Raw genomic sequence first — 19,362 nt, 5'->3', positions numbered from 1 at the left:
CTAGATGAACATTAAACTCAATGTTTTTTAGGGACTTGAAATTTTTAAAGTTTAAAAATATACTAACGAACTATTATTAAATATATGATGAACATTAAACCATATGTTATATAGGGAATTCAAATTTTTAAAGTTTCAAAATGTATGGTAATGCTAAAAACGAACATATACTTCATAGCATTATCCCTCAAGAAAGACAAGCTTTTAGTTGCAATTGTTCTATTTACAAGTGATATTCGTTTAAATAATAAAAGGTGAAGACAAAAGACAGATTCGACAAATTGAAGACGCAAATGACTAAAAAGCTCAAAAGTACAAAGTACAATCAAAGTGGTTCAAATTATTGATGAGAAACGTCTCAAAATTACAAGAGTACAAGACGCAAAACGCAAAGTACACGATATTAAATCATACGAAAGGACGTTCGAAAATCCGGAACCGGGACCAAAGTCAACTCTCAACGCTCGACGCGACGGACCAAAAATTACAAGTCAACTATGCATAAGAATAAAATATAATATATAATTAATTATATATATTATTATATAATATAATTTTACGCAGCCCACGTTTTGGATCTAATATGTGAGCTGGTTTCCAGACATCCGCACTCGCGGTACTTTTGTGAAGGAGACATTCGCACTCGCGGAGCTCTACAGTACAACGTGGGCCTATAAAAGCCATCGAATTCTGCACGAATTTGACACACTTTTTCTAATCTTTCCTCTATCTATCTCACGTATATATATATATATATATATATATATATATATATATATATATATATATATATATATATATATATATATATATATATATATATATATATATATATATATATATATATTATAATTTTAATTTTAATTTTAAATTCTAATAATAAGGGTATGTTAGCGAATGTTGTAAGGGTGTAAGTCGAAATTCTGTCCGTGTAACGCTACGCTATTTTTAATCACTGTAAGTTATGGTTAATGTTATTTTTAATTTAATGTCTCGTAGTTAAGTTATTATTATGCTTATTTAAGCCGAAGTAATCATGATGTTGGACTAAAATATTAAAATTGGGTAATTGGGCTTTGTACCATAGGGTTTGGACTAATGAACGACACTTGTAGATATTAGACTATGGGCTATTAATGGGCTTTATATTTGTTTAATTAAATGATAGTTTGTTAATTTAATATAAAGATTTACAATTGGACATACCTATAAATAATCATATACACTCGACCGGACACGATGGGAGGGATATTTATATGTACGAATAATCGTTCATTTAACCGGACACGGGAATGGATTAATAGTCTATGGAATTATTAAAACAGGGGTGAATTATGTACAAGGACACTTGGCGTAATTGTTAACAAAGTATTAAAACCTTGGGTTACACGCAGTCGATATCCTGGTGTAATTATTAAACAAAGTATTAAAACCTTGTTACAGTTTAAATCCCCAATTAGTTGGAATATTTGACTTCGGATATAAGGATAATTTGACGAGGACACTCGCACTTTATATTTATGACTGATGGACTGTTATGGACAAAAACCAGACGGACATATTGAATAATCCAGGACAAAGGAAAATTAACCCATGGTAATAAACTAAAATCAACACGTCAAACATCATAATTTCGGAAGTTTAAATAAGCATAATTCCTTTATTTCATATTTAATTGAACTTTTAATTATCGCACTTTTATTTAATTGCACTTTTAATTATCGTTCTCTTTAATTATCGCAATTTTATTTTATCGCACTTTTATTTATCGCAATTTCATTATCGTTATTTACTTTACGCTTTGAATTAAGTTATATTTATTTTTAATATTTTACATTAGGTTTTAACTGTGACTAAAGTTTTAAAATCAACAAACCGGTCATTAAACGGTAAAAACCCCCTTTTATAATAATAATTGCAATATATATATTTATTTACAAATATAATTTTAAAAATATAGCGTTAAACTTGGCGAGTTCCCTGTGGACGAACCGGACTTACTAAAAACTACACTACTGTATGATTAGGTACACTGCCTATAAGTGTTGTAGCAAGGTTTAGGTATATCCACTCTATAAATAAATAAATAACTTTTGTAAAATTGTATCGTATTTAATAGTATTTTGTTGTAAAAATTAATAGTATTTTATACCCCTTCGCTTTAACATTAAGTATTTTTGGCGCAGCTGCCGGGGAACAACACTTAACGCCGAAGCGAGACGCTATTAAAAAAAATAAAAATTAGTTTTTACGTTATTTTTTTGTAAAAATATATTTACATAAGTTTTAAATATCAAAAATATAAAAACATAAAAAAATATATATCTTTAAGTCTTAAAAAAAGAAGAAGGTATTTTTAGTTATAAAATACTAATAAGTTATTTTTATTTAAAATATAAGTTTTAGTTATATTATAAAACATTTTCTATAAAATAAAAATAGAAAATTAAAAAAATAAAACATAAAAAGTATAATAATAAAAAAAACAGAACCTGTTGAATTTTTTGACCTGCATCTGATCTGCATCTGAGGTATCCGCACTCGCGGTACTTTTTGCCAGTTGGCATCCGCACTCGCGGAGGTCTCTGACAGGTCAAACATCACAACATTAATTACGAAATTAGGGTTGTTTAATTAATTATTATTATTAATTAGGGTTTAATTAAAATATTAATTAGTTTTAGTTAATTAAATTTGTATTTTTAGGTTTTAATTAGTTTTATTACTTATAAAATTTAATACTTTTATAAAATATTAATTTAAAAATAATATTTTTGTAAAAATTGTATTTTTTTACAACTTTAAGTTTATTTTTATATTTTGTATCTTTTTATTTGTTTTCGCGTAATATTTGTACTTTTCGTTCGTATTTAGTTTTAATTCATAGTTTTTGCCATAGTTATTTTTATTTCTAGATTTTTAGGCTTTGCCGTAAAATTCCTTAAGTGCTTTTTCTTTATACTAAGATTTAGGTGCTTTAGAATTTTGCGACGCCGTTTTTAAATTTTAGTACCTTTTTAAGTTATTGCCATTTGGGATATAGAATTCCTTTTAAGCTTTAATACACTTAGACGCAACTTTTAATTCTTAGTTTTTAGACTTTTAAGTTTCGACGCGCTACTTTCTTATTTTTATTTTGCGACGCCTATTATTTTTCAGCCTTTTATTTTTCGACGTTTTTCGACGCGCTCTTTTTCTTTCTTATTTCTCGGCACTCTAGTTTTTAGGGCTTAGAATTTTCTATTTCTTCTCTAAAATTTCTTTAAAATTCAACGAAAAATTATTTTAAGCGGTTAAATTGATAGACATCCAAAATTTTCTGCTTCGTAGTAATAGTTGGATTTGTTAGTAGCTGAGTTGTGAGCTTCCGATTTAAAGGGTTCTGGCTCCCTGCTGCATCTATTGGCTATTCGAAACGTGGGCAAAAGCAGAAAAGTCTATTAATTTGATAACTTATATAATTTTTATCTTTTATAACTAATAGGATATTCAGTGAATGCACCGAGCAAAACGTTCACCACCTTTTGTACGTTCACCACCTGTAACTCGATCAAGACATCTAGCAAATATTGTCGCCGTTGATTTTTCTTTAGAATCGTTATCAAGTCGACCAAGTACTCCAATTCAAATTTCCGATAATCCATTTTTTAAACCCGACCTCACAATTGAGAATCCGGAGAATATTCAGGGACAATTCATAGATCCTGAACCACTAATCTTTCCTCCGGAACCACCAATCATTCAAACAGAAATTGTTGAGGAACCAACCATTAAATCAGAATCCTCTAGTGATTCAGATTCAACAAATTCAATTATGGAAAATCTGGAACCTCTAAGTATGGAAGACCGAATGCGAGCTAAACGTACTGGCCAAGGTCACGCAATTACTCAACCAGACATTAATGCACCAGATTATGAAATCAAAGGACAAATCTTACACATGGTAACTAATCAATGCCAATTTAGTGGTGCGCTGAAGGAAGATCCAAATGAACATCTTCGTACCTTTAATAGGATCTGTACACTATTTAAAATCCGAGAAGTGAAGGATGAACAGATATATCTCATGTTATTTCCCTGGACTTTAAAGGGAGAAGCCAAAGATTGGTTAGAATCGTTACCTGAAGGGGCAATTGATACATGGGACGTTTTAGTTGAAAATTTTCTTAAACAATTCTTTCCGGCATCTAAAGCCGTAAGACTTCAAGGAGAAATTGTTACGTTCACACAGAAGCCAAATGAAACTCTATATGAAGCATGGACAAGATTTGGAAAGTTATTGAAAGGATGTCCGCAACATGGTTTAGACACTTGTCAAATAGTACAAATATTCTACCAGGGATGCGACATCACTACACGAAAAGACATAGATATAGCAGCTGGTAGTTCCATTATGAAGAAAACAGCAACTGACGCTTACAAAATTATTGATAACACTGCTACCCACTCACATGAGTGGCACCAAGAAAAAGATATCGTTAGATCATCTAAAGCAGCTAGAGCTGATTCTAGCCATGACTTAGATTTCATTTCCGCAAAGATAGATGCTGTCGAGAGACGAATGGAAAAGATGACTAAAGATATTCACTCAATAAGAATTAGTTGTGAACAGTGTGGAGGACCACATTTGACAAAAGATTGTCTCAGTATTGAACTAACAATGGAACAAAGAGAGAATGTTTCATACATAAACCAAAGGCCTGGAAATAATTATCAGAATAATTATCAACCGCCAAGACCAAACTACAACCAAAACTAGAATTATAACCGAAATGTTCCATACAACAACCAACAAGGTCCTAGTAATCAACAAGTATCCAATAATACTTACAACCAGCAAAGACCTAATTTTCAAAATAAACCACCACAAACCGATGATAAAAAGCCAAATTTAGAAGACATGATGTTGAAGCTAGTTGAATCTCAAACGCAGTTTTTTACATCTCAGAAACAAACCAATGAACAAAATGCTCAAGCATTTAGAAATCAACAAGCTTCTATTCAAAATTTGAAACAAGAAGTGAGCAACCTAGCAAGGTTAATAGGTGAAAGAAAACCGGGAAGTCTACCTAGTGATACAAATGCTAACCCCCGGAATGAAACAGCTAAAGCCATTACCACAAGAAGTGGTATTATACTTAAACCACCTGAAATACCTGTAATTTCTGATGAAGCTATTCCTACTCCACAAGAACCACAACCTGAACAAGATAAGGAAACAGAACCGGTAGTTGAAAAGGTTAATGAAGATAACACAGTTAAGGCTAAACCTTATGTTAAACCATACCAACCACCACTTCCTTACCCAAGTAAAATGAGAAAAGAAAGACTTGAAGCCGAGCAATCCAAATTCTTGGATATGTTTAAGGAAAAATAAATGTCAATCTTCCTTTCATTGATGTGATTTCAGGAATGCCTAGATATGCTAAATTTCTGAAAGATCTAATCACAAATAGAAAGAAAATGGAAGAACTCTCAGCTGTTACTATGAATGCTAATTGTTCTGTAGTGCTGTTGAATAAGATACCAGAAAAATTATCAGATCCAGGAAGTTTCACAATTCCATATTTTCTGGGAAGTCTTAGTCCAATAGAAGCATTGGCAGATTTAGGTGCTAGTATAAATTTAATGCCGTATTCACTATACGCTAAACTAGACCTTGGAGAATTGAAACCAACACGAATAAGCATACAACTAGCCGATAGATCAGTAAAATATCCTAGAGGGATAATGGAAAACATGCTAGTTAAAGTTGGTACTTTAGTATTTCCAGTAGATTTTGTTATTCTAGACATGGAAGAAGATTCTCGAGTTCCTCTCATATTAGGAAGACCATTCTTAAACACGGCTAAAGCAATAATAGACGTGTTCGGTAAGAAACTGACCCTAAGTATAGAGGACGAGAGTGTTACCTTTTCAGTTGATAGAGCTATGCAACAACCGCAATCTGCAGATGATACATGTTATTATATTCAAACTATAGATTCACATGCAAAATTGTTAGAAGAATTTCCAGAATTACAAGGAACAGGAGAATGTTCTTTAGGAGAAAGTACTGAACCAATTGATGAAACTGAAATGTTAGCTACACTTATGGCTAATGGATATGAACCAACAACAGAAGAAATTCAAATGCTAAAAGAGGAAGACAGATATCGATATAAATCATCGATAGAAGAACCACCGACATTAGAGTTAAAGCCACTTTCAAACCATTTGTAATATGCTTATTTACATGGTGAGTCTGAATTACCTGTAATAATATCGTCTTCTCTTACTGAAAATGAAAAATCTCAACTCATTTCTGTGCTAAAAGCTCATAAACCAGCTATTGCATGGAAAATTCATGATATTAAAGGAATAAGTCCTTCGTATTGCACACATAAAATCCTTATGGAAGAAGGTCATAAAACGTATGTGCAACGCCAACGAAGACTAAATCCTAATATGCAAGATGTTGTTAAGAAAGAAATTATTAAACTGCTTGATGCAGGTTTAATTTATCCAATTTCTGATAGTCCATGGGTAAGCCCAGTTCAATGCGTACCTAAGAAGGGTGGCATGACTGTCATCACAAATGAGAAAAATGAGCTTATTCCTACTAGGACTGTAACAGGATGGCGTATTTGTATTGATTATAGAAAATTAAATGACGCCACCAGAAAAGATCACTTTCCCTTACCTTTCATTGATCAAATGTTGGAAAGATTAGCCGGAAATAGTTACTATTGTTTTCTTGATGGTTTTTCAGGATATTTTCAAATTCCAATAGCACCCGAGGACCAAGAGAAAACCACATTCACGTGCCCTTATGGTACTTTTGCTTACAAACGCATACCATTTAGACTTTGCAACGCCCCTGCAACCTTTCAAAGGTGCATGATGGTAATTTTTCACGACATGATAGAAGAATGCATGGAAGTTTTCATGGATGACTTTTCAGTCTTCGGTGATACTTTTGAAACATGTCTAGTTAATCTTGAACGAATGCTTATTAGATGCGAACAATCAAATCTAGTACTTAATTGGGAGAAATGCCATTTCATGGTTAAAGAAGGCATCGTTCTTGGACATAAAATCTCAAAGGAAGGAATTAAAGTGGATAGAGCTAAAGTAGATGTAATTGCTAAACTTCCACATCCCACCAATGTTAGAGGAGTTAGGAGTTTTCTAGGGCATGCCGGTTTTTACTGACGTTTCATAAAAGATTTTTTCTAAAATTGCCACTCCTATGAATAAACTCCTAGAAAAGGATGCTCCATTCATCTTTTCAGATGAATGCATCAAATCTTTTAATATTCTTAAAGAAAAACTCACTAATGCGCCGATCATGATAACTCTAAATTGGAATCTACCGTTTGAACTAATGTGCGATGCAAGTGATTTTGCAATGGGAGCCGTTTTAGGACAAAGGATTGAAAAACGATTTCAACCTGTATATTATGCTAGTAAGATGTTACAAGGAGCACAAATGAATTACACAACTACTGAAAAAGAACTCCTTGCTATTGTCTTTGCTTTTGATAAATTTCGATCATATCTCATTCTAGCTAAAACGGTGGTCTATACCGACCATTCTGCTCTTAGATACCTATTTTCGAAACAAGATGCTAAACCACGATTAATCCGTTAGATCTTACTCTTACAAGAGTTCGATATTGAAATCCGAGATAAAAAGGGAGCAAAAAATCTCGCCGCTGATCATCTTTCTCGTCTTGAAAATCCTGAATTAGAAGTTCTGAATGAATCGGCCATACAAGATAACTTTCCTGATGAATATCTATTGAAGATAGATTATAATGAAATTCCATGGTTTGCAGACTATGCAAACTACTTAGTATGTGGATTCCTTGAAAAAGGATTGTCGTACCAAAAACGAAAGAAATTCTTTAGTGATATAAAATACTATTTCTGGGAAGATCCACATTTGTTTAAAAGTTGTCCCGATGGAATAATACGCCGATGTGTATTCGGAAATGAAGCTAGTAAAATCTTAAACCATTGTCACACAGGACCAACAGGAGGGCATTATGGGCCTCAACTTACAACAAGAAAAGTTTACGACGCTGGATTCTATTGGCCTACAATTTTCAAAGACGCACACCTTCTTTGCAAATCCTGTGATGCTTGTCAAAGGGCCGAAAAAATAAGTCAACGTGATGAAATGCCACAAAATGTCATTCAAGTATGTGAAGTGTTTGACGTTTGGGGTATTGACTTTATGGGTCCATTTCCAAAATCTCATAATAATCTCTACATTCTCGTTGCCATTGATTATGTATCTAAATGGGCGGAAGCACAAGCTCTTCTAACTAACGATGCACGAGTTGTAGTCAACTTTTTAAAACGTCTTTTTGCTAGGTTTGGAACACCAAAAGCTTTAATAAGTGATCGGGGTACTCATTTTTGTAATAATCAACTTGAGAAGGTTCTCAAAAGATATGGAGTAACTCATAAAATCTCCACCGCTTATCATCCACAAACAAGTGGACAAGTTGAAAATACCAACCGAGCTTTAAAACGTATTCTAGAGAAAACCGTAGGATCAAATCCGAAGGAATGGTCCATGAAATTGGAGGATGCACTCTGGGCTTTTAGAACAGCCTACAAAACTCCAATTGGAACCACACCTTTTAGACTCATTTACGAAAAAGCATGTCATCTTCCAGTAGAAATTGAACACAAAGCATTTTGGGCTTTGAAGACATGTAATCTTGATTTACATGAAGCTGGACGTCTACGGTTAAGTTAACTAAATGAATTAGAAGAATTAAGACATGAAGCATACGAAAATTCATTAATCTATAAGGAAAGAACGAAGAAATGGCATGTTAAAAGAATCAGAAGATCAAAAGAATTTAAGGAAGGAGATAGAGTTCTTCTTTTTAATTCACGATTCAAGCTATTTCCTGGAAAATTGAAATCAAGATGGTCTGGACCATTTATAGTCAAAAGAGTTTTCCCATACGGAACAGTAGAATTAATAAATTCAAATGGGATTGAATTTAAGGTTAATGGTCACAGAGTTAAACATTACATAGATAGTCCAATGGAAGTTGAAGATGAAGTTAATCACAATTTCGACACCACAACTAACTAAGTGTGGGGAGAATCAAGTCTTTAAAGGATAATATGTATTTCTGTTAGAGTTAGATTTTCTGTTTTCGTGTAGTTTCCGAGAATGGAACCCGAATAGTCTTTCCCTAGCAGACCCTAAAGAACTAGTATTCTCCCCCCATTCTGAATTTTTATTTTTTTTAGGTTTTACGAGATGAAGACTTCCTGTGAACTAAACCATGGTCTAATGCTACACGCTTTGATCACTAAACGTAATAATGACACCCTTCTAAGTGAATTGGTATTATTAATCAGAGGTAAATTGGACGGAGTAAGAAAAGAATTTAGGAACGAAAATAATAAGTTACATTTTGGTAAAGGAAAATCAAAATCCGCAGCAAAAAGAAGAGCACGACACCTTGAAAGATGTCACAAATGCGGAAAATGGTCACACGAAGGAAAATGCTCGACGAATCAGACATATTCCAATACCGAATTTGTTACTTTATGCAGAGATGGACCGTTCATATGTTTCGAAGAAAAAACGTTGAATGCTCGAGGTTACGCCTATGTAATTATGGAAAACCAATTAGTCCGACTATCTTATGAGTGGGCTAAAACATGTCACTGAGAATTCTATCTCACAGGTAAGTATGTACAGTTTTTATTTTTATTTTATTGCTTTTAACCTTTTGATAATAAACGCTAAATCATTCGCTATAAAGTATTAAATTGGTACTCAATAAAATTAGGTTTTGCGATCGAAATTATTGATATCATACAAAAATTTATTACATCACTGCGAAAATTACCGTTTATTCTTAAGGTATAAATATCTTTAATCAATCAACCTAAAATATTTTAAAAATTCGTCAGGAGTAAAACTAGGTAATATAGCCGAAATTACTTTACCGAAAAGAGGGGCGTATATTTTTGATAATATTTGATTGATTAAGTGGGATAAAAGACCAAAAAGATTTTTAATTTTATTTTTATTTTGTTTTTAAAATTAATATATAAATATTAAATTGATATTTTAAACTTTTTAAAATCAACATATTTAAGTTTGTAAATATTTGAAAAATTTATGTTTTTAATACAAGTTTGTATGTATAAAAACAAAATTATAATATAAATTTGGTGTAAATTTGTAATTTTAATAATATGAATTTTTAATTTTATGCATTTTAAATTTAAGGTTGGTGTGAATTTAAAAACAAAAATGTACTTTTTTTCGTTAAGTTAAAAATATGATTTTTAAAATTCGTCGTGAGTTGAAAACTAGATCGTTGAACCGAAATTGCTCTACCCAAGGGAGGGACGAGAACTTTTATTATCATTATTTTTAATCTTATTGAATTAAAGTATGCCAAAAACATTAAAAAACCCAAAAATCTTTACTTTTAAAACAACGCTTTAAAAAATGACGAAATTTTAAAATTTTGTCGAGGGACGGACTAGGACGATGATCCGAAACGCCCTCATCCTAAAAAGAAACAAATTTTTAAAATTTAATTTAATTATATGTTTTATTAAGTATAAAGTTTTTATATAAAAAAAAACCAGCACTCGCGGTACTTTATGGGTACCCACCACAGCACTCGCGGAGGTCTGGAATCCCAACCCAGATAAACTGGTCGAACAGACCAGTTTCCACACACCCCATCTCATTTTTTGCGAAAAAACCCACAAAACCACTCCCAAAATCGCGATTTTTCACCGATAAACATCAAATTTTTTGCTAAAATCATGTTGAGAAGGATGCTACCAAGAAGTTACTCAAGAAAATCAGTAATTTCTACATCTAAACACCCTTTAATTCGGATTATTAGTGTTCTTGAATAAAAATATTCATAATTTGATTTTGATGATTTCTAGTGTAATTGTGTTTAAATTGATTGTATATTGTGCTTGTATAACCTAGATTGATGCTATTTAACATGATTAGAAGCCTTAAACTTTAAATTTTAAGTAATCAAGGGTTTGTGTTCTTGAGCAAAATTGGGGCTTTTTGATATAAACGAGTTATGGCCGAATTTTGTTGTTAGTTTATACTAAATTGAGTAGTGTAACATGTTTAGGTTGTTAAATGATCAAAACTTTGATCCTAAACATGATTTTCAAGAATTAAAGTGGACTTTTTGAGTCAAAAATGCATGAACTTAATTTAATTGATATGAATGCCAATTGAAACTTGTTTAATTGCTAGTAATGATTATTTTGACATGTTATTTGAGATAAAAGCTAAAGAACAGTGTATACATTCTCATATATGTTCATTTGTAAAAGTGTAGAATTGTTAATATTACGAAAATGTGTATAAAGTTTTATATAGATTAAACATGTCATTGTAATTGTTTTGATTTATGATTTTGCTAACACTAATGCATATTTGGATGCACAAAAATTGTGTTTAATATGTTTTGCAGACTGAAAGGGGTGAATCTTCATCCGCATCTCAGGCTCACAATGCTCCTCCTGAGAATGCAGAAGAACAGGAGATTAATGACCTATATAGACAAGATCTACCACATCAATACATTCCATATTCAAATATAGAATTGGCAGATTTACATCCTAATTTAAGGTTTGATCGACATTGGATAGATTATCCAAAATACCAGAGGAACTTGCACACCCTTCAGTCTAATGTTGTTGAAGTACCTAGAGTCATAGATTGGGAACCGTTAGAAATAGTTGGATTGGCCGGTCCAATCAGAGAATTACTTACACAAAGGTATGGTAATTCTACTTTTACTGATTGGGAACGTTTGTTTAATATACGTAGGCGTGTATATAGAGAATGGTGTGTGGTGTTATTGTGTAGTATTGAAATAAATGATCAGGTATCTACCTTAACCGATCGTAGTTTTAGTAGATTTTTATTAGGAGGTGTGATGCGCCATATGTCTCTACTAGACATGGCTCAAGCTTTGTGTATATATACGCCTGAGGAACTAGCATCTACTGATTGTCAAAGGTTGATAGTTGAGGGTAGGAGGGTTGATGAGAATTTTGATATGAATGGTGTATGGAGTAGAATGACTAGGCATAACCGATTTCGTGGGGGGAATAACTCTTATGCTGATATTGATAGAGCTGAGCTAAGAGTAATCCATAGGTTCTTAGCAAACTCGATTACACAGCGAGGTAAGAACAAAGAGAAAGTAAATGAGAATGATTTATTTTATCTCATGTGTATTCGAGACCCACAGATCGCTGTGAGTATACCTTATTGTGTGGGTTATTATTTATCATCTATAGTTAAGAGTATACGGCCTAATGGTATAATAGGAGGTGGTATCTTTGTTACTCTAATTGCTGAGTATCTCAGTATCGATAGAAATCGGGGGGGGGGGGGATTAATAATTGCAGCACCGGAACCCCGTGATACAATTGGTTTGAAAGTATATCATGGTGCTAAAGTTTTAAAGAAAAAACATAACGCTGCAGCACCATATGATGGCTCGCATCCACAGGTCGAAAGAGATCAGAAGCAAGGTAACGCGGGAGGGGGGAATGAGATGACAGAAATGCAACTTTTTATGGCTCATCATGAGTATGAAATGGCTAGAGAACGAGCATTTCAAGATTGACAGTATCATCAAAACCAAATCATGAGTCATCGTGCACACATAAATGCAACTTACATTGCGACTCTAATGCCCGTATTTCCTCCCTGGAATATACAGACCCGACCATCGTACCCTACATATGACCCAGCTCAAGCATTCTACAGTACATACGTCTATGAATGGGATCCCTACTGGCACCATCCTTATCAACCTTGATTTTCTTTTACTTTTATTTTTATTTATTTGGTAACTTGTAATTTTATACTTTTAATATTTCTTTTGATACTTTAATAGTTTTTATAATTTTCTAACTTTTCTTATTAGATTTTTAATAATTTTTGAATGTGGGGTGATATACCCAACTTCAAAAATATGTATATATATGTTTGTAGTTTATCTCATGTACAAAACAGGGTAAAACAGCGCATTTTCAAAGACTGGCATTAAGTTCAGCAAAAGCTACTACTTTTGACGACAAAACGAAAAACAAATGTGATGAACAACAAGACGGAATGAACAAATGATGTGCACCATTTATCATTCAACAAACAAACACCAATATGTTTGGAAACTTTGGTAAAATTTAATCATTTTTCTACGCTAATCACCCTCAATAATTTAAATTGTACTGATTTCTTGCAAATGAGGGCATTGCAAGATCTTAAGTGTGGGAAGGGTTAAATTCTTTCGGATTTTTAAAAATTTTAGACTTAAAACACTTGGTTACCATTAAAAATAATAGTAACGCAGTAGTTGTATTAGAATCTAGTGCTCTCTGATAATAAAGAACAGCCCTAGTCTTATATACTGACTACCCAATTCTAGTAAAATTTTTCAAAATTTTCAATTAAATGAACTCAAAATCATGTTTATACATATTTATGAACGATAAAACTAGGTGTCAACACCGAAATTATTGTTACCTCAGAAAGGACATAAATTGAGAAACAACCTAAAATGTTAGAATTCATTTAAAATGGAATAGAGGACAATAAAATGGCAAAGAAAGAAAAAAATAAAAATAAAATCCAAGTGTGGGAAAATTTACCAAGTTATTTTGAACATATATAACATATTTTTGTACAAATAATTGAAAATACTTTTGTTTTGGACAATTTTATCAGTTTTACCCGATTCACTGTAATATATTTGAAAGAAAGATGGATCTACACGATAAATCAATTCCATCATTAAAAGGAAGTAAAGTCTTCCGAAAAAGACACACGCTTCTTGATTTAGGTCATGAAGTTGTCGTCCAGACCAGCTGTAGGTTGACGAAAAATCTAGAAAAGTCATCACTAAAATCAGCAGGAAATCCACGGACCTCAGCATCAAACAGGGTCGCCAAGTGGTCAGACTTATCCTAACCATGAGAGGATCTATCTCGTAAAATGGGGAGGACGCCGTGCAAATTAGCTGGATAAGACTAATGAATCAGATCCCCAGGAAGGATAATCTCCTTAAAGATTAAAAATCAGCTTCTAAGTCTGATATTACTCAATCCTAGAGATTGACATTAAAGATTGAGAATTACAAACTCATAGAATTCGATGATATCTAAAATCGAGTTTGAACGAGAAAATATTTCGATCAAAATTACAAACTGATTTGTTTTCTGAAAACCCATTTTCAATGCGTTCATTACCATTGAATGTAAAATCCTAGGAATTCACCTGGAATTCATTAGGTCACCTGAACCAAATCAGGTGTCGACCATAAGAACGGTGGTTGCATAGCATAGTCAAAGACAGGACCTTGTGCCAGACCAAAAAACTATAGGGTGAGCTTTACTATTGCTCCTACAAAGGATAGTAATTGCATCCGACACGTTATAGACCATAATTAAAAGCATGTCAGGGAACATTGCCTTAACAGTTACTTGTTCAACGCTTTCCTTTACGATCGGATGGTAGTTTACCGAAAGGTAATATACGGAACAAGTATATTGGACGTGTTGCTTTCCCAATACAAGGTTAGCAAGTGGGTGACACAAAACCGTAAGTTTTGAGCTAAAATTTTCAAATCTGAAACCCACCAAACCCACAAAAACATTTTACAACACCGGTGAAGGGTTATTTCGGAAAATTTATCTAGGGTAAAAGCTAGATTGAATTTACAAAAGATCAAATGTTTTCATAAAGATCCAATTTCCTTAAGGATCTAGATTTTCATAGTCATGTGGGACTGTAAACCACAACCTTACTACCATTGTTTATACCGCCGTATAGAAATCACTGATGTACAAAGTGTGTAGAATAAAGAAGTGATTCTAGTATATTTTTATTTCAAGACTATATTGCTTGAGGACAAGCAACGCTCAAGTGTGGGAATATTTGATAATGCTAAAAACGAACATATACTTCATATCATTATCCCTCAAGAAAGACAAGCTTTTAGTTGCAATTGTTCTATTTACAAGTGATATTCGTTTAAATAATAAAAGGTGAAGACAAAAGACAGACTCGACGAATTAAAGACGCAAATGACCAAAAAGCTCAAAAGTACAAAGTACAATCAAAGTGGTTCAAATTATTGATGAGAAACGTCTCAAAATTACAAGAGTACAAGACGCAAAATGCAAAGTACATGATATTAAATCATACGAAAGGACGTTCGAAAATCCGGAACCGGGACCAAAGTCAACTTTCAACGCTCGACGCGACGGACCAAAAATTACAAGTCAACTATGCATAAGAATAAAATATAATATATAATTAATTATATATATTATTATATAATATAACTTTACGCAGCCCACGTTTTGGATCTAATATGTGAGCTGGTTTCCAGACATCCGCACTCGCGGTACTTTTGTGAAGGAGACATCCGCACTCGCTGAGCTCTACAGTGCAACGTGGGCTTATAAAAGCCATCGAATTCTGCACGAATTTGACACACTTTTTCTAATCTTTCCTCTATCTATCTCACGTATATATATATATATATATATATATATATATATATATATATATATATATATATATATATATTATAATTTTAATTTTAATTTTAAATTCTAATAATAAGGGTATGTTAGCGAATGTTGTAAGGGTGTGTAAGTCAAAATTCTGTCCGTGTAATGCTACGCTATTTGTAATCACTGTAAGTTATGGTTAATGTTATTTTTAATTTATTGTCTCGTAGCTAAGTTATTATTATGCTTATTTAAGCCGAAGTAATCATGATGTTGGACTAAAATATTAAAATTGGGTAATTGAGCTTTGTACCATAATTGGGGTTTGGACAAATGAACGACACTTGTAGAAATTAGACTATGGCTATTAATGAGCTTTATATTTGTTTAATTAAATGATAGTTTGTTAATTTAATATAAAGATTTACAATTGGACATACCTATAAATAACCATATACACTCGATCGGACACGATGGGTTGGATATTTATATGTACGAATAATCGTTTATTTAATCGGACACGGGAATGGATTAATAGTCTATGGAATTATTAAAACAGGGGTGAATTATGTACAAGGACACTTGGCGTAATTGTTAACAAAGTATTAAAACCTTGGGTTACACGCAGTCGATATCCTGGTGTAATTATTAAACAAAGTATTAAAACCTTGTTACAGTTTAAATCCCCAATTAGTTGGAATATTTGACTTCAGATATAAGGATAATTTGACGAGGACACTCGCACTTTATATTTATGACTGATGGACTGTTATGGACAAAACCAGACGGACATATTGAATAATCCAGGACAAAGGACAATTAACCCATGGTAATAAACTAAAATCAACACGTCAAACATCATGATTACGGAAGTTTAAATAAGCATAATTCCTTTATTTCATATTTAATTGCACTTTTAATTATCGCACTTTTATTTATTGTCATTTTATTTAATTGCACTTTTAATTATCGTTCTCTTTAATTATCGTAATTTTATTTTATCGCACTTTTATTTATCGCAATTTCATTATCGTTATTTACTTTACGCTTTAAATTAAGTTATATTTATTTTTAATATTTTACATTAGGTTTTAACTGCGACTAAAGTTTTAAAATTGACAAACCGGTCATTAAACGGTAAAAACCCCCTTTTATAATAATAATTACAATATATATATTTATTTACAAATATAATTTTAAAAATATAGCGTTAAACTTGGCGAGTTCCCTGTGGACGAACCGGACTTACTAAAAACTACACTACTGTACAATTAGGTAAACTGCCTATAAGTGTTGTAGCAAGGTTTAGGTATATCCACTCTATAAATAAATAAATAACTTGTGTAAAATTGTATTGTATTTAATATTATTTTGTTGTAAAAATTAATAGTATTTTATACCCCTTCGCTTTAACATCAATGTACTAACGAATAAATAAAAAAATAAAATTTTGATTCAAATTAAATAAATCATCTCCGATATCGTGATGTAATTTTAGGCCACCAAATTAAGGATTGTGGATGGTTATCTCAGATATTCGTTCTATTTTCTCACATATTCGACAATATAGTTATTCTTGTTAAATGATCATGAATTGTGAATAATGTCATAACTCTTTGTCTTGTTGTTAGTATTTTGTGCATCCCTGAGAAAGTCTTCTGTCGTAATTCGTCATCCTATAATGAGTTGAAACATTATATTTGTAATAAAATGCATAATATTGTAATTTTTTTTATTATTTAGAAGATGTATGAAGTTTATAATTTAGTATACCTCATTCATAAAGTTGTGCATAATAGTAAGCTTTTCAACTAAAAATAACATAGAATTGTGTAACTTGACATTGCCGTTTCGTCTCCTTTAATCACAAAATCTTTCCCTGCTAAAGTATTTGATATTGTGGCTTCTAAATTTCTAAATTTTGTAGTAAGTGCAATCTCTTCGGTCGTAATTTCAGATGTTAAAGATTTCATTTTTTCAAGTTTAGGTCCAAAAACTTTAATATGATTGTTGATTAACTGTCACAATCAAGATTAAATTAATGTATGTTAATTTCAAAATTGAAATATGAAAAGTAGTTAATATAAAACCAATAATAATAAATAAGGTAAAGAAATAGTTTCGTGTACTTGCCTGTAGCATATCAGTTGGACGTAATCCACCAATCCACATTATACACCGCTGAGTAGGACAAATCCAAGTTGTAATACTAAAGACATCAAATTTAGTAGCAAATTTTTTCATATTAAATAAATTATAGAATTATGATAATATGTTTTCGAGAATCGGTAGAATGTCGTCTTCAATGAATTCTCCAATTAATCTTCTACGTACTTGTAATATACGTTGGTGATGTTCAGCACATCAATCACTATACTTTTTGCTAAAGTTAATCGGATCTTCAGGAAATATTTAAACAAAAACTTATAAGGTATACATAGTATTGTTTTATAAAAGATCGAAGTATATAAATTATATTAAATTAAGATATACCACTATTGAGGTCTTAGTTCCTGGCAATCTGTAAATATGATATAATACTTTAGCAATGTAATATAATTTAAAGTTATAAATTCGTATATTTTCTATTTTTTGGTGAACATGTATTAAAAAAAATTTCGTTTGTAGTACTTAGTTTTTTAGCTGTATTTCCCTGTTCAGTTGTATAACGTTTTCTTCCATCTTAGTAAACTACGTCTACAATAGAAAAAAAATAATTGTACTTTAATTATAACAGTTTGAAATTAACAATTACTATTGTCATTCTAACAGTTGGAACCTTTTTTTTTTCGTTGTTTCATAACTCCTTCTTTATTCTATGCTTTTTTCTTTTCTTTCTGCAAATTTTAAAAAAATAAATAATATAGTACTTATATTTGACTCATGTAAATGTACTTAGAATAAATTATTTCAATTTTTGTAATATCATACTTTATAAGTTAATAAAACATATTATTAATACTTTGTCCTTTCAGAACTTCTACCAGAGTAAATATTGTGCATATATATATGGCCTCCTACATATTATGTACTAATACTCCTCCTACTGATCTTAATTTTCTACCTGCAATTCAATCAACATTTCTCGCTCCCTAAACACTAAACCCTAAATCATAAACCTAAACCTTAAACATATTAAACCCTAAACCCTAAACAATAAACCCTTAACCCTAAACCATAACTTTTAAAATCTAAACCCTAAACCCTAACATGTAAACCATAAACCCTAAACACTAAATCATAAACCCTATACACTAAACTCTAAACCTTAAACCCTATATCTAAACCCTAAACCAACCCTAAACCCTAAACCACCAACCCTTAACCCTACACACTAAACCCTAAAACCTAAAATCTAAACCACCCTATACCCAAAACCCTAAACCTTAAATTCTAAAATCTATACCCTAAACCCTAAATTCTAAACCCTAAACCCTAAACCATATATTCTAAACCCTATACACTAAATCGATAAACCTCAAACCCTAAATTCTATACACTAAACCCTAAACCCTATATCTATACTCTAAACCATAAATTATAAATTGCAACTGTACAGAAACAATCTTTCAAACAAGAAGTTTTGCAGCCTTCTTCGTTAGATGGGTCCATGTGGACATAATCATATTGTGGCAAATCAATATTATTAAGCTCAATGAAGTCAAATTTCTCTTCCCCATAATCTTGATCGCAAATCGGAACAAAATCAGGCTTGTAGTCACTATTCGAGACGTTAGATGTAACAACCCCAAATTCGTTTACCAAAAACGGAGCACATTTTTTATTATAAGTTAGGTCCCATTAAACATCCACTTT

At 31.8% G+C, this 19,362-nt stretch overlaps 1 non-coding gene across 1 annotated transcript; it reads right to left on the bottom strand.

The window, feature by feature from the left end:
• Positions 1–4,198: 4,198 nt before the first annotated feature.
• LOC139894844 (small nucleolar RNA R71) lies at positions 4,199–4,305 on the bottom strand. Its single transcript, XR_011775324.1, has one exon. It is a non-coding gene; the product is annotated as a small nucleolar RNA R71 (small nucleolar RNA).
• Between the last annotated feature and the right edge of the window lie 15,057 nt (positions 4,306–19,362).

This window comes from Rutidosis leptorrhynchoides, chromosome 2 (assembly GCF_046630445.1).
Source record: "Rutidosis leptorrhynchoides isolate AG116_Rl617_1_P2 chromosome 2, CSIRO_AGI_Rlap_v1, whole genome shotgun sequence".
NCBI classification, from domain to species: domain Eukaryota; kingdom Viridiplantae; phylum Streptophyta; class Magnoliopsida; order Asterales; family Asteraceae; genus Rutidosis; species Rutidosis leptorrhynchoides.
Note: the sequence above shows the minus strand (reverse complement) of the source record. Positions and strands in the feature narration are given on the sequence as shown.